The following is a 24,526-nucleotide window of genomic DNA, read 5'->3' on the forward strand; positions in this document are numbered from 1 at the left end:
GTACATATCTGTTTATACTGTTCATACTGCATTCCATATTTATTCTGCTTATTTACTCTAATGTTACTGTTAATACATATATACTGCTTATACTGCACTGCCTATACAGCATTCTATTTATTCTGCTTATAATGTTACTGCTAATACATATACTGCTTACACTGCACTACTTATACTTATACTGCACTACTATACTGCTCATATACTGCACTACCTGTATATACTGTTCACACTGCACTTTTCTGCTTTTTTGCACTTCTGGTTAGACGCTAACTGCATTTCGTTGTCTCTGTACTTGTACTCTGCACAATGACAATAAAGTTGAATCTAATCTAATCTTCATACATTTATGATTTACCAGTAATTCTCAAGTATACTCTCAACAATAAACGTATTGATGATCACATAAGAACTACAAAGATTATGAAAAAATGAAATAGTATACTGTACAGGTGTTTGAGTGACGCAATCCATGTGAACTTTGATAAAGCAGTGTGTTTTGTGGGATTTGAGTGTCAAAGTGGTTGCATTGTTGACATTAGTGAGTTAATTTCCAATACTGTACGTTGTTAAGCATTTTAGGCCAAAGGCAATCATAAAGGTCAATCTCACAGTTTTGGCAGTTGAGGCTTAGCACCAGAAAACACAGTCACCTGTTTCTGTAGGAAAATGACGTGCCCATAAATTATCATGAGACACACCACAGATGATAGATATAATACCACCTTCGAAATCTAACTCACATAAAAAAAATGGTCACTTAAATAATAATTCAATTTGTTTAACAGACATTGTCTCAGACACATCCCATTTTGAAACCCTGTCTTTTTTATGTGTCTGGGTGGGTCTGTCATGTCCACGTGTGCGCTCAGTCGGGCTCCCTGCTCTTGTCTTTGTGCAGGTGCAGTTCCTCCATCTTTTCCAGCAGGAAGGACACAGGCATGGAGGAGCCCCGGGCTCTCTGGGGCACAGCACAACCCTGGGTGAAGCAATGGGGGAGAGGCTGTAACTCAACAGAATAGGTTTATTATGCTAATTCAACCCTTATGAGCCGGGGGTCAACAGAGCTTGTAACTGTCTTACCCTCTCCGTTGGCGAACCATGTGAGTTTGGGTGATCTCCCCTCTTTTCCACTTTCTCTGGCGTCCAAACCCCCGGGTCTGTCTGAGTCGACCAGTCCAAAAGAATTGAATCTCCTGCATAATTTTTCATAGTGGAATTGCCCTTGTTGTGCTCTGCTTCATTACCTTGGGGGAAGACAAAGGTGTCCTCCTCAGAACCTGATTGGATACACAAATACACAAGCTACAGTAAATCATTTTAGTACAGGTCATACAAGAGCAGAGAGTATAAGACCAGTTTTCTGCCTCCTTATCATGTAAAAGTGACGTATTGGTCATGGACCATGGTATATGTGAGTTATTAGATTATTCGCAAGTATCTTACCTTTACAGTGGTAGCCTTGCTTTATGACTCCCCACAACTACAAGAGAGCAGACATAGTAGAGTAGCCATTAAAAGAGTATGGGCCACTGGTCAGACAATACCACAGCCAGAGAAATGACACAGCCTTTACACTATATTTAGACCAAGAAATTAATACCCAAAAAGCCTCCGCAGATGTCACAGAAGGTGAGCCGTTTGTAGATGGTTTCATGGAAGTTATGCACGTTGCTGAAGTTAAAGCCCAGTTTGGTGCACACAGACATCCCCCTCATGAAATAGGAAGTGATTTCCTCACAACTGATTTCGCCCTCCCTGGAGTAGAAGGAGGTTGAGAGAGTAAGGGTCAAAGTTAGTGATAGATTGTGGTTTCCTCTTTTGTTTCTTCCACCATGTAACACTCCTGTTCTAGTGTCATACACCTTTTTAAAGTGTCTGAGCTTTCCGTCTTAAATACACGTAAGCCTGTGAGAAGCAGAGGCTTCCTCACCTGTCACTTTCATGAGTGCAGAAGGAAAAAGTGAAGTTGGCTGCTATTTTTTCAAAATCTTCCAGGGAGATGTAGCCATAACAAGGTCATAATTCTTCATGATGGACTGCAGGGGGCAACAGCGTAATTTTACATTTTATACCAGAGACACCGCAGGCCCTGGTAGTTCTGCTTTAAACTGCATAGTAATAAGGAAGTGAAAAACAGAAACTCATGCAGACACAGGGTTACATACTCACATCCACCATCTGTTTGACGTGTTTAGAAATGGTGTCAGGATCTAGCCTTGGGGTGACCCCTGACCCCCATTCTGCCACAACAGGTGCTTTAACTGGAGCTATGGGCTGAGGACAGAGAGAGCACATCTCTGTCATGTCTTATTGTGGTTTACTTTGATGTATTGCAGCACTGAGGATGTACTTTTGTAAATGTGAAAAGAGGTCAAGATAAACGTAAGGCAGATAGTGAAAGATAAAGATAAACAGTTTGGTCTCCACTAACCTGAATCTTGGGGTTCTTGGGGAGATAGGAGGTCAACTATGATTCTGAATACACTACTCCCCTTTCATCCTTACGTAACTGTCAACAACAAACTCAGGACTCTTCCCTCTCTCACCGTAAGCAGATGCAGCAGGTCCTTGTTGGCCTCGAACGGCGGGGTACAGCTGTGGATGGCCAAAAGGTCACTGATGTTGCTGTAGAGGTGCTGCAGCTTGCCCAAGTTGATCATGTCCTCCTCTAGGTAGTCTGGCAGGGCCTTGTTCAGAGAGATCAAGTCCTTCAGATGCACGTCCAGGATGGGCACCTTAAAGCCACAGCACTCGCTGTATACCCGTCGGTAGTTACTGTAGTTACTGCAGGACGACAGCAGCTCTGTCATCTCACTCAGAGCCTGGTAACAGGTGTTATGGAAAATACATTCATAGAACTATTTTCAGGTTATACACTTTCATATGACTGATACAACTTGTGTAACTACTGTGATTACATTTTCTCTTGCCACACCTCTAAAGTTCTATAGTGAAATGTTGAACGGCGATTAATCAGTAAGAAAGTCTCCCCATTGTTCATTCTCTCCCGCCCTTTCTCATGTAAGCACAAGCCCATCAGCCGATAGATTTGGCGGCGACTCCCATTATGTTCAAACTGTATAAAAGACAAACCTGATCATTGTCTCTTTAGACTTGCGCTGAACGGACCCCCGGATCTACACTGGGCTGCTGTTACGCACTTGTCTCTTGTTTGCAAGCAATAAATACCGGACTCATATATTGTGGCTACTCAGGACTTGTTTCTTGATTCTTACCTCCGAAGAGCTAAAGTACAGAGTGGTAAATCCTAGACTTCCACCACAATTTGGGGGCTCGATCCGGGACCGCCTGCCCTAAGTTCGTCGTCTCTCTGCCAAGAAGGTCAACTCGTATACGGACAGGATATATTCCTGGAGCCGAAATCCTCCCTTTGGAAGTTCAGAACGCAAAGGTTGAGAGAAAGGCGCCTGAAAGGAGAGGGACGGAGTTCTCAGGCACGGCGAGTCCATAAAGACATTGAACTCAGAAGAGGTAAGACCACAATATTTGTACTAAAAATCCCAGCCCTCGGGTAGGACTGGGTGCTAGCAAAGACCCCAGCTGGGTCGCTGTTTATAACATCTTCAGTGAAAATCCTATTTTGGTAATAGGTCTGCAGTTGTAAAATCCTATTTGGCATAGGTACGTGTCGGGGACACTTACCTACCGACTGAGCGCACACGTGGACATGACAAACTGTCGACCCACACCGTGGGTCGACAGTTTGAGAAAATCCTAGGTAAATGCTAGGTCTGCAGTTTGTTGTTTGTTTGTGTTTGTGTTTTTGTTTAATCTAGATACATTTCTCGCTGAGAGCCGACGGCCTAATTAACACATTAATCGCGAAGAGGTGTCAGGGACACTCAACGTGTGGAAGGCACACATATATGAATATATATATATTTTTTTATTATAATTTTTTGGTATACCTAATAGTTCGAGTTTTTATGAAACGCGTAAAGACCGGTGTGGAGACAAGTGGATAAAAGGTAAGGAACTCACCTATTGTCGTTGACAACACTTAACCTTTCTAAAATACCTGAAAAAGTTGGTATACTAATTTGATAATGGGGAAAACGGCCAGTAAAGCGAACCCGCTGCCTTCGAGCACGGAGGGATAATTATTGAAAAATATGGTCAATGGACATGCGAACAATTGCCTATGTGGGGGATTTCGGGTTTTCCATTGAACGGGAGTTTTAGCAAGAGACAGAGTAACATACTAAAAGATAGGCTTGGAAATCATGTTGCTGGTAAGATAAAGAAGTTATGGAACGGTAGATTGGAAGGTTTGGGGATGGAAATCGGAGGTGACAATTAGACGGTCACAACAAGAAACAGGTAAAGCAAGTTGAATCTAGAAGGTAAAGCAAGTTGAATCAAGAGGGTAGACGCAAAGTTGAATCAGGAAAGTAACCACAAGTTAGGTAGGCTAGGGTCTCCTAACCAGTGTCCTATAGTTTTATTGTCTGAGCAGGTTGATGTGGATCTCGACCGCCACGATACTGACCCCTGATGGCACCGCAGGCTGATAAAGAGGAGGCGGGAGAGGTCCCATCGACGACATTACCCGGTGAGATAAAACCAATCAAAATATATCGTTGGGTAATGCACCACTAAATAATTTTTACGAATGGAACTTGCCCGTCTCTCGGCTGAGATCAATTGCACAGAAATTGTTGGCAGAAGCTGAGTTAAGAATTAAAGATTGTACGTTCACAGATAAAGATAATTTTTATTGTACAGCTAAGGTCTCGGAAATTCAGGATGAGTGTTGAAAAAGTTTGGTTCAGAGAGAAGCCATAGATGATATTTACACCAGCTTTTTAGGCATTATTGGAAAGAGGCATTATTGTTGCATGTCCTGACAGCCTTTTGTCGTACTCTCATGTTCCCCGTTAAAAAGGCCAAACACAAACCTGGCGCTTTGTTCAGGATCTTAAAAAGGTTAATGAAGCAGTCCAAGCGCGCGCCCCTATTGTTACGGATCCATATACTAATTACACATACACAAAGTAATGCTACATATTTCTCAGTGGTCGACCTAGCTAATGCGTTCTTTAGTATTCCTGTACATAAGGATTCCCAGGATTCTGGTTCGCATTTCGCTTTAAGGATAAGTGATATGATATGATATATATATATATAGATAGGTAGGGATAGATAGATAGATAAGTAGGTTGATTGATTGATTGATTGCTTTATAGATAGATACATGGTCTAGAGCCCCTAGGGGCTACGTTGAAAGCCCAGCAGTATTTGGGCAGCTATAGGAGATAACTTTAGTATCTATTTAGTAAGAATTTGGTGTTGAAAGGGGGTAGGCACCCTTAAAATATTTGGCAGAACAGAGCCACAAGGCAAGCTTGCAGAGATTACTATTTGTAAAGGATGTTGCTGTTGTTGTTGTTTGTTTTTGGGCCATAAGCTCACCAGGGAGGGCAAAAGCCAGAGTACAAACAGAATAGACGCAATCACTAAAATACCTAAGATAATTACTAAGAAACACCTGTTCTTTTTTTTGTTTTGGGTTGGCCTAAAATGATAACCCATGTTTTCCAAATGTTTATTTTATTTTCATGAAGTGTTGTCACATGGAGAAGATCATGTGTCAAAAGGGGGGATGACGGATATTGTAAATAAGCATTGGTACACCCAAGGCTTTTCAAATTATCCACAGAATTTGGCATAACGTAGAAAGAGGGCAAATGGTTCCCCAATCAAGCCTTCCTCCCCCTGATGGCCAATTTGATCGTGTTATGATGGACTTTGTTGTTTGTTGAGTAATATTGTTTAGTTTTTGTGGGCATGTTTTCTGAATGGGTTGAGGTTTTTCCATTGGGAAAAGCAGATTCCTCAGCAGTGGCGAAAGCATTGGTTACTGAAGTAGTGCCACAATTTCCCAAGGAAATTGTCGAGTGACGATTGGTCACACCGAATGTCTGAATACTTCGGGGTGGACTTTAAAAAACTCACTGCTCTTATCACCCCCAGAGTGGAGGGATAGTGGAGAGTGAGAACAGGACAAAACTGACAAAAGGATGTGAAGAAGTCAGACTGAACTGGGTTAAAGCTTTTCCATTGATCCTCACAGCTAGGCGAGGGAGGCCTAGGGCAAAGAACAGCCTGTCTCCTCATGGGATCCTGACTGGTAGACCAATAATGGGTGTGAGCTAACCATTGAATATGCAAATTACTCCATGCTAACATACTGTGCTAACTTGACCAGAGTTTACAGAGGCATCCACAGAACCGTGAAGGAGGCACTCTGCACACCACTAGGGGGACCCCTCCACGACATCCAGCAAGGGAAGTGGGTGCTGATCAAGAACTGCAGGAGAAAAACACTGGAGCAGTCTACGGTGGTTGGGGCTTTTCCAGGTACATCTCGTCACGCTGTCTGCAGAGAGAGGCACGTGGGTACATGCCACACACTGCAAGAAGGCACCACCACCAGCAAGACCAGCCATCAGCAGGCAGACCGGGAGAGAACAGCGAGACCAGCCATCAGCGGGCAGACCGGGAGTGACCCAGCGAAACCAGACGTCAGCGGGCAGACCAGGAGCGACCCAGCGAGACTAGACGTCAGCGGCCAGCCCCGGGCCCGAAACGAGGAGTGACCAGCCAGGAGGAGAGGAGTAGTAAGGCCAGAGACAAGGACAACACTGAATCACGTGCTAGCAACCTCTGATTCCAACATAATTGAAATACCATGAAGCCGCCGAGACAATTGCGGCCTACGGAGTGGGGTTCTGAAGGGGTGAGGAGGGTGATCGGATGTTTTCTGATGCCACTATTATTGGAGGAGCCGAGCCTGGAGGAGAGGTTCCGACAAATGCGAGCAGAGACAATCTGGCATTAAGAATAATGGTGGATTACGCTAGACAAGGTAACATGACGGATTGTTGGATCTGCCAACACATCCCTGCCTCCTCACGATCCCCAACATTGACACCCGTCCCCTTCACCAAAGTGGACTGGGAAACTCATAACTGGGCGGGACTCGCTTCACAGCTGACAGTAAATGACAATGACTGCTATACACCGAAGCAATTGTTGGCTTCGGTCACAGAGCAGGCTGATGCCCTAACTAATTTTGTCATAATGATCGTCAACTCTGAGTACAGACCTAACGCAGTAAATACCTCTAAGCTACTCCGTATAACCTACAAAAGAAGAATGTTCACTAACGGGGAAAAAACTAAGATACAGATGACTCTGGTTCAAACCAACTGTACTGGAGCTAACTCCCCTCTATACTCAGCCCACTGGTCCCCAACGGCATACGCCCCGACCATACGAGTAGATGCGGTCGTGGGAAAACCCCCTTGGCCTAGCTATTACCGCCTACACTCGATGACGGTGCATATGCATGACTGCGCCCAGCCGGTAGTCATGAGACCACTGAAACCACGAAACTGTTCGGTGCCACGATCCCCAGTGGCTGTATACGAGCTACATAAGGTGTTTCTCTACAAAGACAAGAGGCCAAGTTTATCTGGGAAAGAGTGATTGTCAGGAAACCAAACCCAATTCGACCTCACCGCAGCTAAACCACTGCCAGAGCAAGTGTACTTAGTCTGTGGTTCAAAAGCTTACAGTTGTGTACCAAAGAATGCAGGTGGAACTTGCTATTTGGCATATTTGATGCCCTTAATCAGGCGTGCAGATGACAGGGAAATGGAAGCACTGTATCGCCCTTCGTACATACACAAGAGAGCACTTTCTTTTGGCCAAAGATTTCTGAGTATCCTAGTCCCTAGTTATGGTACATGCACTCTCCCAGGTGCTAGAGAAACACATGAATCTTACCACAGTGGCTCTGGACATGATTTTGCCTTCCCAAGGGGGGGTCTGCCACATTATTGGTACCGAATGTTGTACATACATCACAGGTGCTACTAGCCAGTTAAAGGATTTGGTAGAGGGAACACACAGAGGTATAGAGATGCTCCACCAAACCCATGGCTTTGATGTTTTCACCTCAATGGGTCAAGTGCTCGGGCCATGGGGGGCCTCTATAGCTAAGTTGCTGGTTACCATACGTGCAATTATCGCTTTCTTGATGACCTGTTGTATAGTGATGTCGGTGGTTTGCAAGGCATGTACAAGGAGGGCGGCCACCCACATGATGACAACTAACATGGTACTCGAACGAATGGAGACAGGGGATGACCTTTCTAACCTGGATCCCTTTCCCGGGTTTAACTTATTTGATGAGGAGGATATGGGAACCTCCGTCCAGTGAAATATGATATTTAGGCTGAAGTGTTGTTAACATTCAAGGAATTAAATGTTAAAAGGAGGGATTGTTATGGAAAATACGTTCATAGAACTATTTTCAGGTTATACACTTTCATATGACTGATACAACTTGTGTAACTACTGTGATTACATTTTCTCTTGCCACACCTCTAAAGTTCTATAGCCATTGTTCTGAGAAGCACTGTATGATTTACCATATGAACAGCGGTGATGTCGGAGGGAGTGGTGAGAGAGAGCAATAATGGGGGGACAGGCGCATCCTGCCGATAGGTGTGAAATGTTGAACGGCGATTAATCAGTAAGAAAGTCTCTCCATTGTTCATTCTCTCCCGCCCTTTCTCACGTAAGCACAAGCCCATCAGCCGATAGATTTGGCGGCGACTCCCATTATGTTCAAACTGTATAAAAGACAAACCTGATCATTGTCTCTTTAGACTTGCGCTGAACGGACCCCCGGATCTATGCTGGGCTGCTGTTACGCTCTTGTCTCTTGTTTGCAAGCAATAAATACCGGACTCATATATTGTGGCTACTCAGGACTTGTTTCTTGATTCTTACCTCCAAAGAGCTAAAGTACAGAGTGGTAAATCCTAGACTTCCACCACACAGGACACCAATCTTGATCTGGTTTGCTCTTCAGAACATGTGACTCTAGCTATGTAACAATTGCTTTCTCAAGCATATACATTTTAAGTTATACAGATCAGATAATCTTGTGATGGCTCCATTGTGGCAGTCAGTATTGACAGAGGCCATGTCTATGAGCTCCAGGCTGATCTTAGTGATGTCGGGGGGCAACAGGTTGGCAGTGTCCCTGAGACGGGAGATGGAGCTGTGGCACAGACCCCCTGTCACTGCCATTAGAGTGTTAAAGTTCTGCAGGGCTCGCAACTTCTACAGAGAGTGAGAGAGACAGAGAGAGCAAGAGAGAATTGTTGTGGATCTTTGAGAAATCTTCTCTGTGGTAGTCGGGAACAATATTCCTTCATGTGAAGTTATTTAGATGCAGTGCCCTGCGTAAGTAATGGGACAGTGAAGCATTATTTCTTCTTACAGCTCTACACTCCAAAAGTTGTAATCAAACAATTACTATGAGGTTAAAAGTAGAGATTTTATTTGATGTTATTTGTGTAGATATTGGTTTCACCATTCTGAGATGACACTTCTTTTTGTGCATTGTCCCTCTATTTCAGGGTACCCGAAAGTCAAATGTCCAAATTAAGCACTCATGTTTAGTATTTGGTGGACAATCCTGCAATAACTGCCTGAAGTCTGCGACCCATTGACCCCACCAGACGCTACTCTGGTGATGCTCTGCCAGGCCTGTACTGCAGCCATCCTCAGTTGTTATGCTGTAAATCTTGTGCAGACCCTTTTTTCTCCAAACTTTCCTCTTGCAATCACTCTGGTCATGATAATATTCATCTTATCTGCCTTTTTCCAGACCTCTGCAAGCTTTTTAGGTACTTTTTAGTAAACTGTAACCTGACCATCCTTTTTGAGGATAACTAGTGGTTTTCACCTTGCAGTGAAGCGTCTGTAGTTTGTCTGGTGACGTATTCTGCGAATAGTAGTCTCTACATTCACGCTTACCTCCTGGAGAGTGTTCCTGATCTGTGGGACAGTTGTTTTGGGGGTTTTCTTAATTATGGTGAGCAATCTTCGGTCATCCACTGTCACGCCTGAGGTTGCTGTCTGGTGACTATGGCGCCCTCCTCTGGCGGTATGGGGCCAGTGCCCTCCTAATCTACCAGTATTCGTTTCATCTGTGTGTTCTGTCCCGTTTGTTATTTATAGCCTGTGTGTTTCCCCATGTCCTTGTCAGAGATTCTCCCTGTCCTAATGTAAGTGTGTCCTGCCTGCCAGTCTGTTATCTAGTAGTGTACCCTGTTGGCCAGTTAGTATTATTTCTCCGTTTACTTCACTTGTTAAGTGTGTACCTTAGTTTATGGAGACTGGTTTTCTCCACTTTTATTTTTACCCTTTTGCCAGTATATGCCTGTATACCATGCGCCAATCCTCTCATTAAAGAGTATCTTTATTTTTGTTACATCTATCGTCCTGAGTTTCCCTCCGCACTTGGGTCCACCCTACCAATACCATAACAATTCACTGTGGAAGTCTTCCTCTCTTATGTCTGCACAAATGATGTGACGGAACACACCTGACTTACCAGAAACACCTGTCAAGTCAATTGTCCATTTACTTTTGGGTACCCTAAAATGCACTATGCATAAAAAGTGTTGGATGAACTTGGTGAAGACCTGGGCTCTCTGCTGCGCTGTGTGTCTGCTGAGGATCATTAGCTGCACCCACTGGGACACTCCATTACACATCATGACCCAGCGCTCCAGGGCAGGGTTGTCTCGCACTGTGCCTCGCACCACGTAGCTACGGTAGTCCAGGAACTGATCAGTCAGAGGACAGAGAGGACAGCTATAGTATAATAGAAGATACAGAGGGTTGCAGGCTAGTACTGGATCAAGTCTAATGTCTGTTGGCCTAGAACAAGTCACATAACCTGTTGTAATGCCACTCACTGACTCACCAAAACATTACAGAAGTTCTTGAACTCCAGGTAGCTGAGATGTTCAGCCATCTGATTTGGCTCCATGTGGTCAAAGAGCAGTGACACCTTCCTCTTCTTCACAGAGGGCGAGTGGGCTTGGGATATGTTTATGTGTGGGTTTCTAGGACAACAATGTAAGGGCTTATTACAAACAAAGAGATGATTACAAACAACAGACAACGTGACAAAGAGAGAAGGGATCATTTTTACACTATGAATGTCTCTGGTCTCACATGTGGGCAGAGATGTTAATTATATTTTCCCTCAGTGACATGAGGTATATCTAAGCATGCAACAGGAATCACTATGTCACTCACAGGCAGGAGATGTCGATGAGCTGGCAGTGATTCCCCTCGTCTTCTGACCTCACCAGTGCCCACAAGTCCCCCATCATCTGCTCCAGCAGAGGGTCCGCCTCGAACACCGCCGGGAACTGGCTGATCCACTGCCTACAGAATATACAGTTGAGACAAAACCTACATACAAACAGGGTTTATTCTGAAATTGTGGCCAAAGTCTGGTCCCAAGTCTTTGTGAAGGTCTTACGGTGCCTGACACACACGCACGCACAAACACACACACTCTGTAACGGTCAGGCTAGTGAACCCAAATGCAGACAGAGAGAGAGCAGGAGAGGAGGGGTACTGCAGGCTAGATGGAAGTGGAGGGCGTGACACATGCACACTGTTCACACACTGACCTGATGAGGTGGCAGATCTGTGGTCATCTCAGTCCCCTCTTCTCCACCGGACAGTCCTTATAGGTGACAGAGTCAAGGTAAAACAGCAGCAGCGGAGATCACAACTTACCACTATGACACTGAGCCCTACACATCCATACCCAAAAAACAAACACAAATAAGCTTTCTCAGTAATGAGTAAACAAGCAGGGACAAACAACGCAGCGCTTGTTTACTGGTCACAGGGATTAATTGACATGTGATAAGGTACTCTGCACCGGTGGGACCTGAAGGGTCAAATCTGCCCCCCTTCTTGAGATCCCTTCCCCCGATAGCTATTGTGATCTCTCACTTTGATGTTGAGAGGCTCTTGGAATGTGTGAATACTTTAGTGTCATTTGACTGGTACTGATAAGATGATGTCTGATTGGTTCTCCCTTACAAACAGCTCTTGATTTGAATACTTATGGTTGGAAGATGGGTGTAACACAGAATGTTGAGGAACATATTCTCTTCGTTTTCTGGTCTGTGGTCCCAGCTGTTGTCTGTAAGAACAGTATACATGCCGTGTGGTCTGTCCTCTCTCTCTCATTCTCTATCTATCTCTCTACCTGTCATTAACCATGAGGGTAAAATGTAACATTTCTTTATGATGTATTTGCCTTGTAATAAATGTATGCGTTTACAATTAATTACTTAGTTATTAAAGCCTAATTAGATTTATTCTCACTTGACATTTCTTGCTCTAATCAACTCAAACTCAACAATTCTCTGCACTTGTGTTAATTAAATTACTTGGAGTCAGATTATTCATATTAAGATATGCTTTGTTAACAATACATACATTTCCTTGCCAATCCTTCATATTGTAACTGCCAACCTATAAGGCTCTACAGACCCGGCAGGCAGCAGTGCAGTATGATACAGTTGAGGATATAGAGCTAGGATTTTCTGGGCAAAGGTCTGAGAAGGCACGACCCAGCTGTGCATCATCAGGGTCATGTGGACAAGCTGGGACCCTCTGATCAACTTCCCCTCAGAATCTGTAACGAACAAAGAACTTCCACGTCAAAAGACCATAATGTATGAGTAGTAATACAAAACAAATATACTGTACAGTGTTTTCTAACTTCTATGATATGCCCACTGTTTTGAGAGGATGTAGACCCATAATAACAGCAAAGAGGTTCCTCAGTATGTTATGTAGTAGTTTCATTCTACTATTGTATAATTAGGGATAGAAGTAGCAAAGGCCAATGGTGCTTGGGCAATTTGGTAATATCTGCACAGGTTAGGTTACCCAATTAATGTTGCAAATGTACTGTAGTGTAAGAGTGTAAGTGTTAGCGGTGATTATGCAGTGGACCCAAGTGCGGAGAGATACTCAGACGACAGCGTAAGTAAATCAAGGAGAGTCTTTTAATGAGGCACAGCAAACAAACAAACACTGGGGGGAAAATGGGTAAAATAAAGATGGAGAAAACCAAGCTCAACTAAGGTACGCGCTTAGTAAACTAAGGTACGCGCTTAAAAAGCGGAATAACTAGAACTAAAAAACATTCAAAACTGTAACTCAGGCGAAGGGGTAAACGACTAGGAACGGAACAGACAGGGTACTCACAGGCAGACAGGGAGAATCTCCGACAAAGACATGGGGAAAACACAGGCTATATATAACAAACAGGGGACAGAATACACAGGTGAAATGAATACAGGTAGATTGGGAGGCCACTGGCCCCGTACCACCAGAGGAGGACGCCAGAGTCACCAGACAGCAACCTCAGGCATGACAGTACCCCCCCCTGGACGAACGGCACCAGCCGTTACTTGGGTGCCCCAGGATGCAGGCGGCGGAAGTCAGTAATCAAGGTGGGGTCCAGGATAGTCCGCCAGGGCACCCAAGTCCGTTCCTCCGGACCATACCCCTCCCAATCTACCAGGTACTGCAGACCCCTCCCCACCCTTCTACAACCCAAAATCCGGTCCACGGTGTACACCGGCTGTCCTCTGACGAGACGAGGTGGGGGAGCAGGGCGGGGAGGGGGGGGCGGGGGGCAGGAGATAACGGGCTTGAGGAGGGAGACATGAAAGGTCGGGTGAACCCGCATGGAGGGGGGGAGTTGCAGCTTATAGGAGACCGGGTTCACCCGTCTAATCACCCGAAAGGGACCCACGAAGCGGGGGGACAGCTTCCGGGACTCGACCCGGAGGGGAAGGTCCCGGGTCAAGAGCCACACCTTCTGGCCCGGGCGGAAGACGCTTGCGATTGGCCTGAAGCTGGGACTTGGCCGAAGCCCTCTTGAGCGCCGCCCGCACCCGTCTCCAGGTCCTGCGACACCGACTGACTTGGGCCTGGACCGAAGGCACCTCTGCTTCCTCCTCTTGCTCAGGGAACAGGGGGGGTTGTTAACCATACTGGCACTGGAAGGGGGACAGACCAGTGGAGGAGCAGAGGAGCATGTTGTGGGCGTACTCAGCCCAGGCCAGTCGCTGGCTCCAGGTCGCAGGGTTCCCGGAGACGTAGCACCTCAGCACGCCCTCCAGGTCCCGGTTGACGTGCTCCGTCTGCCAGTTAGACTGAGGGTGGAACCCGGACGAGAGGCTGACGGAGGCGCCGAGGCTGGTGGTGAACGCCTTCCAGAACCTGGAGGCAAACTGGGGACCCCCATCCGACACCACATCCTGGGGGAGACCGTGGATCCTGAAGACGTGCTGCACCATCAGGTCCGCGGTCTCCTGGGCCGAGGGCAGCTTGGGAAGGGGGATGAAGTGGGCCGCCTTGGAAAACCAGTCCACCACCACCAGGATAGTGGTGAACCCGTCGGAGGGGGGAAGGCCCGATATAAAATCCAAGGAAATGTGGGACAAGGGGCGCTTGGGAATGGGAAGGGGCCGGAGGAGACCCGCCGGGGCCAGACGGGGGCTCTTGCTGCGCGTGCACACCGCACACGCCACCACAAAGGCGCGCGTATCCCCCTCTGCCGTGGGCCACCAGAACCTCCTCCGGATGAATTCCAAGGTCCTGGCGGCCCCTGGGTGACCCGTGAGGGAGGATGCGTGCGCCCACAGGAGTAGCTGTGCGCGCGCAGCCTTGGAAACGTAGAGTCTCCCCGGCGGACCCCCCCCGGGGTCGGGCTCCCGCCCCAGGGCCGTCCTGACCACCCGCTCTATGCCCCAGGACACAGGGGCGAGGATGAGACCCCTGAATGACGGGGTCGGGGGTCTCCACCAGGTCCACCGGGTCGAACTGATGAGAGAGAGCGTCAGGTTTGGTGTTCTTTGACCCTGGACGATAGGAGATGGTGAAGGTGAATCTGGTGAAGAACAGCGCCCACCTCGCCTGACAGGAGTTCAACCGCTTGGCCCCCCGGATGTACTCCAGATTCTTATGATCCGTCCACACTTCAAACCCATGATGATCCGTCCACACTTGCATTCCCTGCTCGTGCTGGGTCAAAACTCTACGCTGGGCCGCGGACTCCTCCCGCAGCCTGAGTATCTCCGCTGGGTCCATGTTGGTCGGAGATTCTGTTAGCGGTGATTATGCAGTGGACCCAAGTGCGGAGAGATACTCAGACGACAGCGTAAATAAATCAAGGAGAGTCTTTTAATGAGAGAACTGAGGCACAGCAAACAAACAAACACTGGGGGAAAAATGGGTAAAATAAAGATGGAGAAAACCAAGCTCCGTAAACTAAGGTACGCGCTTAAAAAGCGGAATAACTAGAACTAAAAAACATTCGAAATTGTAACTCAGGCGAAGGGGTAAACGACTAGGAACGGGGCAGACAGGCAGAATCTCCGATAAAGACATGGGGAAAACACAGGCTATATATAACAAACAGGGGACAGAATACACAGGTGAAATGAATACAGGTAGATTGGGAGGCCACTGGCCCCGTGCCGCCAGAGGAGGGCGCCAGAGTCACCAGACAGCAACCTCAGGCGTGACAGTTTAGTGTGTGGATGTGTGAGAGTGTTAGAGAGATAGATGGGGGTAGTGCTCACTCCTGTGGCTTACGGTTCCTGGGAATGGTTGTGTGGCCGTTGCAGTCTAATGAAACAAAGCTTGATTGTATGTCTGCCCTTTGTCTCACACTCTCTCTCTCTCTCCCTTGCTCTGTTTATATATCACTCCCTCTCACCCCTCGCTTACATAACCTGTTTGGGATAAAAGGCTGAGGATGGAGTGGGAATGTTGGATGGGAAGATGAGGCCAATAAGTGAGGGGAATTAAATACACCAGGCATGCACGCACACACACACACACACACCAAAGCAGTGTAGGCAGCATTGAATAAGTTCGTCCAGGTTGGCAGCTCGGGTCAGGAGGTTGGGACTGGGGCTCTGCAGGGCTCGGCTGATCTCCTGGGGCAGGTCATCCACCTCTGAACCACTCGTTTGCTCTTCACCCTCCCAGGGTTGTCCACACGAGACTTTCTGAGAGAGAGAGAGAGAGGTGAGTTTAAGTGTGCAGACTATAAAATGGAAAATGGAATTAAGTACTGTAGTTGGTGTATCAGTGCTGACTTGCATCTTAAGACCTCTGCAGTTCTGATCTGATAACCCTGTGGCTCTGCTATCGTGTAAACGTTTTTTGAAACCCAACCAGCACAGAAAACCAGGTTGCATGTACAGTATGTGCACAACATAGTGTCTAAATGCATTTTTATGTAACACCTGTTTATTCCTCTATCTATAATGTTCCTTTATGTATATGTGTCACAAGAACATACACTCACCGGCCACTTTATTAGGTACAACCCTTTTGCCTTCAGAACTGCCTTAATTCTTTGTGGCATAGATTCAACAAGGTGCTGGAAACATTCCTCTGAGATTTTGCTCCATATTGACATGATGGCATCACGCAGTTGCTGCAGATTTGTCGGCTGCACATCCATGATGCGAATCTCCCGTTCCACCACATCCCAAAGGTGCTCTATTGGATTGAGATCTGATGACTGTGGAGGCCATTGGAGTACAGTGAACTCATTGTCATGTTCAAGAAACCAGTTTGAGATGATGTGAGCTTTGTGACATGGCGCGTTATCCTGCTGGAAGTAGCCATCAGAAGATGGGTACACTGTGGTCATAAAGGGATGGACATGGTCAGCAACAATACTCAGGTAGGCTGTGGCGTTTAAACGATGCTCAGTTGGTACTAAGGGGCCCAAAGTGTGCCAAGAAAATATCCCCCACACCATTACACCACCATCACCAGCCTGAACCGTTGATACAAGGCAGGATGGATCCATGCTTTCATGTTGTTTACGCCAAATTCTGACCCTACCATCTGAATGTCGCAGCAGAAATCGAGACTAATCAGACCAATCTTCTATTGTCCAATTTTGGTGAGCCCGTGCGAATTGTAGCCTCAGTTTCCTGTTCTTAGCTGACAGGAGTGGCACCCGGTGTGGTCTTCTGCTGCTGTAGCCCATCTGCTTCAAGGTTCGACGTGTTGTGCATTCAGAGATGGTCTTCTGCATACCTTGGTTGTAACTAGTGGATATTTGAGTTGCTGTTGCCTTTCTATCATCTCGAACCAGTCTGGCCATTCTCCTCTGACCTCTGGCATCAACAAGGCATTTTCGCCCAGAGAACTGCCGCTCACTGGATATTTTCTCTTTTTCGGACCATTCTCTGTAAACCCTAGAGATGGTTGTGCGTGAAAATTCCAGTAGATCAGCTTCTGAAATACTCAACAACCATGCCACGTTCAAAGTCACTTTCTTCCCCATTCTGATGCTCGGTTTGAACTTCAGCAGGTCGTCTTGACCATGTCTACATGCCTAAATGCATTGAGTTGCTGCCATGTGATTGGCTGATTAGATATTTGCATTAACGAGCAGTTGAACAAGTGTACCTAATAAAGTGGCCGGTGAGTGTATAAGCAAAGCCTCACTCTTAGATAGGGCTTCTCATTCAAACTGAGTTTGATCAATGGTCTGACACTGAAACTATGTGTAATGAAATCACACAAAAAAACATTACCAGGAACCTTACTTGACTTCAGATAACAAGTTCCTTGAATGACCAGACCTACAGTACATCCCTTTCTCTCTACCTTCCCATTTCTCTCTTTCTCTCCCTCCCTTTCTCTCTTCCTCTGTTTCTGCCTGTGCAGTACAAAATGTTCATTTTAAATTCTTGCTAAAATCCTTCATCTCGGATCCGACAATCTCAGAGTCTGATTTAATGAGACTACAGCCCATGGGCATTTAAAAAACAAAAACAATGTTGTAATGTTGTATTGTTGTTTTTTGGTTGTATCGTTGAATATCGGTCATGACGGAAAATGGTATGGTGCAGCAATGTCTAAATCCAAACATAAAAGGATGTTGATTCACTGTCTTGTGCCAACCATAGAGAGACAATGGAAAACAACTGTGGGACAACATTAAAACCAAATGTTGCACAGTAGAATGTGGTAACACCATCATATCATGTTGGTTTATGTTTCTCATTTGATGGTCATCATCCATTGCTGTTACGTTGTTTATCATGGGTTGAAAAAGCATACAGCTTTTCTGAAAATCTGCATTTGACGGTCATCACACAACATTTCAGCTTTTTGTAACACAAACATCTATCTGTGCAGACTGACTCCACTCCAGATAACTTCTATATTCCTCTATCTATCTTCTAACTTCTACTACCATTTACACTTTATCAGGATTACTCGAATTTCCATGAAATCCTATTCATGCCTATACTGCTGCGTGCACAGCTTAAACCGATTAACCTATTAACTTCAAATCAACTTTTCAAATCAAATGCTCAGACTTGTGTAACTTGAAAAAAAAATGTTCATACCATTTATACTTTTTGAGCTGTACTTGAATTTGCCTGAAATCCTATTAATTCCCATGGCCATTCACTCTGAATAGGGACATCTCAAAGTGTATCCACTTTTTCATAATTTAAGCTTGTCACCTCAATTCAACTTTAAAATGTGTAGACTGACTCCAATTAAAGAACTTCATTCAGAGTTTTGATACAATTTAGACTTTTTAAACTTTAAGCCCTTTTAAGTTGCATGAATTAATATGGGTTTCTATGAGGACCTTTGGGTTCCTATGATGCATTTTAAAATGCATCTCCTTGGTCAGAGCTAGAGAAACCAAGCGCAGGACACAGAGTCAGGACACGTATATTAAAGGAACCAGGTTTTAATGAAGGAATGGGGGGAACGGAATGGCAGGGCAGAATGACAAGCAAGGTAGGGTGACAGGGCAGGCAGGCAGTACAGACAATGTAATGACTGTAGTACTTAGGCAGATGACTGAATTGCATGACTGAGACCAAAACTTAAATCCAATAGAATTATCTTTACTTTCAAAAAGGTTTGGTACACAGGTAGGCAGTTCAAAAAGGCAGGCAAAAAGGCAAAGTCACAAACTTACACAAAGGAATACTTATCACTAGGAAATGCTGGGACGTATGACACAAAGGTACAAAGACGAACTGGCACAGAGACAAGGGAACACAGACTAAATACACAGGGAAGGATGATGAGGAACAGGTGAAGCCAATCAGGGCGGGGTAGACAATCACACAGGCTAAACACAGAAAAGCTCTGAGAAATAAATGCTACAAAGTGGCTGAGAGCAAAACTGACGTGTACGGACAACAAACGATCTGGCGATGAGTGGCATCCACCGCCACAATGAACTGCAGGGCTGGGTTGGGTTGGATGAGGACCGGGGCAGAGATGAAACAGCGCTTGAGCTCGTTGAGAGCGGCTTCTGACTCAGGCGTCCATAGGAAGGAAGTATTGGTGGCCGCAATGCGGCTGTAGTTCCAGATGAATCTATGATAAAAATGAACAAAACCAAGGAAACTCTGCAACTGCTTGAGGTTGGTAGGTGCTGGCCACTCTGCCACAGCGGAAACCTTGGTGGACTAGGTGGTAGGCGTTGCGCAGGTCCAGTTTAGAAAAGACGGTAGCTCCATGGAGGGGGGGCGAAAGCAGAGGGTATTTGTTTCTTGTTTTTTCTTTATTTGTTTGGGCCTTGGCTTCCAGGGGGAAATCCAGGGGCTTGGTCTCAATACCCATTTGTTTAGCTACCTCCCGGTCTAAGAAACTATCATCTGCATCATAGTCAATGAGGGTCGAGAGGGGCAGGGACTGGGTTCGCCACACAAGGGTAGCATTGAGCTGGGGACGTGAGGGAGAGGAACATGCTGCTCGACTCGTGCAGACACTGCGGGACTTGGGACCTCTCGGAAATGGAGAGGCTGCGTTCTTGCCTTGGACGGGATGGTCGAAAGCCTTTTGCATCTCCTGAGTGATGACTGGGTAGGAGGAGCAGATCGTCGACTGTCTTTCCCATACTGCGGAGGCCCAGGCAAGAGCGGCTCCTTTAAGGGACCCCGAGCAGGTAAGCAATATGGGAACGGTCGGACGAATAGGTGAGGGACTGCTGCTCAAAAACTAGGGAGCATTGAACTAAAAAAGCCAGACAGGAACCCAAATCACCATCATAGCGCTCGGGCGCAGGGACAAAAGGTTCGCGAAAAAAGGGAGGTGAGCTAGGGACTGGGCTAGGGGCTAGTGGAGATGCCTGAGGGGTAGGTGGGTTGCAGAGGCTACCGGGAGCAGCTGAAAAGTCTCTCAAACTTCTTGTTGCCCCAGACGGACGTCTTGACTGGCGAAGGCTTGGCAGACAACCTCCCCCGTACCAGAGATGGCTTGTGAGTGTTGTCAAAGAAGGGCGCCTTGGTAGGTAAGGGCTTGGCGGAAAGACTCCGTGTCCGCTGGGTTCGTCGTCATGACCAGATCGTACTGTTATGGTCAGAGCGAGAAAACCCAAGCGCAGGACACAGAGTCAAGACATGTATATTAAAAGAACCGGGTTTTAATGAAGGAATGGGGGGAACAGAATGGCAGGGCAGAATGACAAGCAAGGCAGGGCAGGCAGGCTGTGCAGACAGGGTAGGCAAAAACTGGGAAGTGGCACAATAGAACAGAGAGAGCGCTGTTAGTCAAATGCTAAACACAGAAAAGCTCTGAGAAATAAACGCTACAAAGTGGCCGAGAGCAAAACTGACGTGTAAGGATAGCAAACGATCTGGCGATGAGTGGATGGGAAGCTGGGGTTTAAATACTGCATGGTGATGAGATGATGAACCGCAGGTGTGTAGACAGAGCAGGTGGAGTAGATGACGTGAACAGGATCGAGCTGGAGCCTGGGGCCACGCCCACACACAGACAGACAGAGACAGACAGGGGAGAGAGAGCCTGGCACAAGCTAGGTGGAAGTGGAGGGCGTGACACTCCTCTTTCATCATTTAAGCTTGACATCTCAATCCAACTTTATAATGTGATTGACCCAGACTTTTTAAACATTAAGCAGATTTACACTCTCTCTCTATTATGGTAAATTTCTATAGAAAATAAAGATTCCTAATTCCACAGAGGAAAGGTTGAAGTAGAGAGGGAGTAGGAACGGCAGATGACCAGAGGTTGATTTGTGAGGGGAATGAAGTGAAGAGGTTCTTAGAGGTTGGGGGGAGCAAAGCTTGGAGAAAGCAGATGACCAGAGCATGAAAAACAGGATATAGTAAATAAGAAGTGAAGGGGGTGATGTAAACAATCAATTGTGGGCATTCCATGTGGGACAAGACAAAGAAGCTAAGAGTAGGTTATGGAAACCAGATACACTTATTCCGTGAGAAAACAGGATAAGGGAGAGAGGGAGTGAAGATTTATGGAGACTCTAATAAACACATGCAGTTGGTAGGTGAAGCAAAGGTCATCGGTACCAGGCACTAGAATTACAATGATAAACACGATGAGCTCACCACCAATGTTGTAGTAACCCGAGAACTATCTTTAGGAATGGGAGGGGAAACCAGGCCGTGACAAGGTATAAGAACCGGGTGAATGATATTAGTGGCTACAGCCAGGAAGTGTGAATGATTTGCATATGGGGGAGGTAACCTAGATTTGAATGGTATAAAATGATGGATTGGGATGACAATGGGAACTACTTTGCAAACCAGTTCGGCTTTTATTACTTGTGAATAAAAGTCTCTGAATAAACCATCAGCTCTAGTCTTTGCCATTTTATTACAAAGTATTTTAACTTGGAATTCCACCACACTATCTATCTCTCTATCTATTCATCTTTCGGACTAGTTATAGTCCAAACCATCTATTAACTTTATAAACTACCACTATAAGACTTTGCAAGCCCACAAAGTTTATTCAGGAACCTCCTTTTATAGTTTACAAAGTCATGGAATGTGATCAGTTGTGCGACTGATTATTACTGATGCACAGGTCACATACAGTACAGGGGATCCATTGTGTGTCGAACAACCCTGTCAGGCTACCTTAACACCCACACAAACCCTAATTTCCAGGCTGATAAGAGCTGAGCTAACAACTACAAAAGAAAAAAAACTGAGACCTTCAAGTCCGGGCTCTGGCTGGGCCACTCAAGGACATTCAGAGACTTGTCCCGGAGCCACTCCTGCGTTGTCTTGGCTGTGTGCTTAGGGTCGTTGTCCTGTTGGAAGGTGAACCTTCACCCCAGTCTGAGGTCCTGAGCGCTCTGGAGCAGGTTTTCATCAAGGATCTCTCTGTACTTTGCGTTCATCTTTCCCTCGATCCTGACTAGTCTCCCAGTCCCTGCAGCTGAAAAACATCCCCACAGCATGATGCTGCCACCACCATGCTTCACCGTATTGGCCAGGTGATGAGCGGTGCCTGGTTTCCTCCAGACGTGACCCTTGGCATTCAGGCCAAAGAGTTCAATCTTCCTTTCATTAGACCAGAGAATCTTGTTTCTCATGGTCTGAGAGTCCTTTAGATGCCTTTTGGCAAACTCCAAGCAGGCTGTCAAGTGCTTTTTAATGAAGAGTGGAATCCATCTGGCCACTCTACCATAAAGGCCTGATTGGTGGAGTGCTGCAGAGATGGTTGTCCTTTTGGAAGGTTCTCCCATCTCCACAGAGGAACTCTAGAGTTCTGTCAGAGTGACCATTGGGTTCTTGGTCACCTCCCTGATGATGGCCCTTCTCCCCCTATTGCTCAGTTTGGCCGGGCGGCCAGCTCTAGGAGTTCCAAACTTCTTCTATTTAAGAATGATGGAGGCTACTGTGTTCTTGGGGACCTTTAATACTGCAGAATTTTTTTTGCACCCTTCCCCAGATCTGTGCCTCGACACAATCCTGTCTCAGAGGTCTACGGACAATTCCTTCAACCTCATGGCCTGGTTGCTCTGATATGCACTGTCAACTGTGGGACCTTATATAGACAGGTGTGTGCCGTTCCAAATCATGTCCAATCAATTGAATTTACCACAGATGGACTCCAATGAAGTCGTAGAAACATCTCAATGGAAACAGGATGTACCTGAGCTCAATTTCGAGTGTCATAGCAAAGGGTCTGAATACTTATGTCAATGTGATATTTCAGTTTTTTATTTTTAATAAATTAGCAAACATTTCTAAAAACCTGTTTTCTCTTTGTCATTATGGGGTATTATGTGGGGATTGATGAGGAAAAAATTAATTTCATCCATTTTAGAATAAGGCTGTAACATAACGAAATGTGGAAAAAGTGAAGGGGTCTGAATCCTTTCCAAATGCACTGTACTTATCCAATATAATGACATACTGTACTAAAGTACAGTATACAATTTAAATGCTACTGACATTTCAAAATCAGATCAGATGAAATTGATCATCAATTAAGTCAGATACTGTAAGAGCTTCAACCATAGGATCCCTGTAACAAACAAGAAATGCTTTACCACCAGCCTGACTTCCTGGGCAACAGACTCCAGCTCTGAGACACTTGCCATGCCTTGGAACAATGAAAATGTTGGTTGTGTCAAATTATGATGAGTGAGCCGAGATTCACAGCCATGTCCTACTGACTGGGGAGAGACACACCATCAACACAGACTCATTGACTTGCTTCACATGGCCAAACCATAATCCCCACACCTTGCAAAGTGAACAACAGACAACTCTAGAATGGCAGTGTGTGCTTGTGTGCAGCATATACAAATCATTTGCACAGCTGATCATTCTGTGATATGTGGGTCAAACACATCCCATCTTTTCTTTAAAGAATGTGATTGTGAAATAATACAATACTAATACAGTACCTTAAGTACTACAAGTTGCAATGCCTCTCATGGTAAGATGCATTCAAATGAACAGGTTTACACTGTGCAGTGACTGATCTATTTCTCTGTGACAGACTGCAAAATAAAATCAAACAGAGTTGTTCAGGCAACCACAAGGTTCACACTGCATGACTGCACAAACTTGGTCCTCACTAACAAACACACTGCAATGCTGAAGACACTTCCAAAGAAGGAATGTGGTTTCACAGCCCCCTCCTTACCTCTTGGCCTTGTTCATTGCAAAGGTCCTCTCCACTGCATTCCTCCTTCACTGGGATCATAGCTGACCCCACTCTTCCTCCGCTGTGTCCCTTGTGTGTCCGTGAACGCAGGCACAGGACTGAGGTGACTGTGAGGGCTGCCTTACAGTCACCTCCAAACTGAAAACCAGCTCCTGTCGCTCAACCGTGTCTCTCTCTCTCTTTCTCTCTTTCTCTCTCTCGCACTCTCTCAGCTGCCTGAGAGAGTTGCTCAACCACAGATCATAAATAAAATACCCTTTTCTTGATGATTATAGTCTAGCCAGAGTGACAAGAACAGAGGATCAAACATGTAGTCTAATGGAGTCAAACATTTGTCTAAGTGATAAAGAATCTAGTATCATTGTGTGGGGGGACATGCAGCGTTCGGCCTGTAGAGGGAGCTACAGGACCGTGGCCAGGGTTGTGTCGGCGAGGCTTCGTTGCACACCTGTTGCAAATAAAGCCTCGTTGACTAGTGCTTAAGATGTGTGTGCCTCTGCTTTTTCAGGAGGTGGGCTGGGAACGGCAAAGAAGGAGATAAGACGGCTGAAAAGTCGTGGACGAGGACTAAGCGCTGAAAAGCCAGAGACATTACAATAATAAACGGGACTACCAATCCCTTAAC

The 24,526-nt window shown here is 45.9% G+C and overlaps 1 pseudogene across 1 annotated transcript; it reads right to left on the bottom strand.

The window, feature by feature from the left end:
• Positions 1–868: 868 nt before the first annotated feature.
• On the bottom strand, positions 869–23,897 carry LOC310824070 (RAS guanyl-releasing protein 1-like; annotated as a pseudogene). Its single transcript has 16 exons — positions 23,881–23,897; positions 19,135–19,326; positions 15,791–15,956; positions 12,442–12,559; positions 11,534–11,600; positions 11,155–11,282; positions 10,817–10,958; positions 10,497–10,676; positions 9,046–9,162; positions 2,489–2,825; positions 2,173–2,277; positions 1,934–2,039; positions 1,608–1,758; positions 1,447–1,483; positions 1,084–1,280; positions 869–979 (listed from the first exon to the last, which is right to left on the bottom strand). The product of its transcript is annotated as an RAS guanyl-releasing protein 1-like (transcript).
• Between the last annotated feature and the right edge of the window lie 629 nt (positions 23,898–24,526).

This window comes from Argentina silus (assembly GCF_951799395.1).
Source record: "Argentina silus genome assembly, chromosome: Y".
Taxonomy (NCBI): Eukaryota; Metazoa; Chordata; class Actinopteri; order Argentiniformes; family Argentinidae; genus Argentina; species Argentina silus.